We start from the raw sequence: 1,792 nt of genomic DNA, 5'->3' as shown, positions 1-1,792 counted from the left end.
GTAGGGTAGTTTTACTCTGCCCTAGAGGGTCATGAGAGTCAGAATCAACTCAACAGTACACAACAACAACAGATGCAGCTCATCTCCTTCCTTCTTATATACTATAATAGATATTGCCTACAGGCTTTTCTTAATGACTTTAAACAGCCATCCAACAAACCCCCATTTAATATATTGTGGTTGTGAGGTGCTGTTGAGTCCATTCCAACTCCTAGAAACTCTATGTATGACAGAATGAAACACTACCTGGTCCTACACCATCATCACAATTGTTGTTATGTTTGAACTCTTTGTTGCAGCCACTGGGTCAATCCATCTTTTGGAGGGTCCTCCTCTTTTTCACTGACCCTCTATTTTGCCAAGAATGATGTCCTTCTGTTGGGAGCAACTAAACCAAAGTTCTCAGACATGGGGGCAACTAAATAGTTATAGTCCAAAAAATCAAACTTCTCCCAAGTCATGTTACCCCCTAAAAAACTTGCAAAACCTGCCTCAGAAAACAAAAAGTCTGGAAAGTCTTTCCTTGTATACAGCCATGGGCTTCAGTTTAGTCTGCAAAAACATCTAGCTGCCCTATCTCTGTTTCCCTAGCAACTACATTCTTCTAATAAAGTCCTGCTTACTGCTTGCACCAATAACACCAAATGTTTTTTATATTCTTTTCCCTGCCCCCCATTTATATAATAAATGTGCTAACCTAAGTCAAAGCCACAGTATCTCTATCAAAGCACTGTGTCCCACCTGGTCCCAACTTTACTTATTTCAATTGTGTCTTGTGTCTTTCTTTTATTTCTAATCTCCCATCACCTCTACTCAGGTTTAATCTCTCCGTGTGGGTCACAAAATATAGCCACTTGTCAAAAACATCATCCTTCTCTAGGAACTGGTCCCACTTGATAACATGTCCAAAGTATGTAAGACAAAGTCTCACCATCCTCACTTCTAAGGACTATTCCAGATGTACTTTTCCCAAGATTTATAGGAGTCAAATATTTGATACTTGCATTTTAGGTGAAAAACTACTTTAAGTACAGTTTCAGCAGAATGCATATTTCACTTAGTCGTATGCTTTTAAATTGTCAAGGGTTTAATGACTATCCAAATTCCATTTGTGAATTCTCCACTGCCAATTTTAGTCACTGTATTTAAATGATTTCAACCACTCCTTACTTATTGATTTTTCATACTATGTTAAATGGAACCATCTTTCACTGGATTTGGAGAAGCAGACAGAGGTACTGTGACAACTGTTGATTTAATTTGAGGACCACACTTCCTGCATGATTGAGCTCATGTACTTTTATCAAAAATTATTTAGCCTCACCAGAATAGGCCCAATAGTGGTCCTTCAAAGCACAAAGCATCTCCAACCAAGAAAAAGGATATTTTTCTGTGACACACCAGGATCCAGAAAGAGAGAGTGTGGCTACAGTGAGATTAACTCAAATATGACCAGTGAGAAGGTATCTTCTTTGGCCCAAAACAAGACAAAGGGCTCATTTAGCAGCCAAAAAAACATATTTCAGAAACTAGAAACTAGTTGGCTCTCATCTAGTTTTGCATATGCTTTAAAATAACCTGTTATGACTATTGTAGCCCTTTCTAGACTTGACTAGATCAGAACATGCTGACACATCCTAATTAAAAATGGAATGCAAGTCTACTTTTAAAAGTTCATGGAGGAATGAACAAAATGGCAGAGAGGGTGGAAATGGAGTGAAGAGCTCCTAGTAACAACACAGAATACTGGACCAGGAAGGCTCAAGGGGTGGTGCCAGAACTCTGAACCACA

This window comes from Chrysochloris asiatica, unplaced genomic scaffold (genome assembly GCF_000296735.1).
Source record: "Chrysochloris asiatica unplaced genomic scaffold, ChrAsi1.0 scaffold00012, whole genome shotgun sequence".
NCBI classification, from domain to species: domain Eukaryota; kingdom Metazoa; phylum Chordata; class Mammalia; order Afrosoricida; family Chrysochloridae; genus Chrysochloris; species Chrysochloris asiatica.
Note: the sequence above shows the minus strand (reverse complement) of the source record.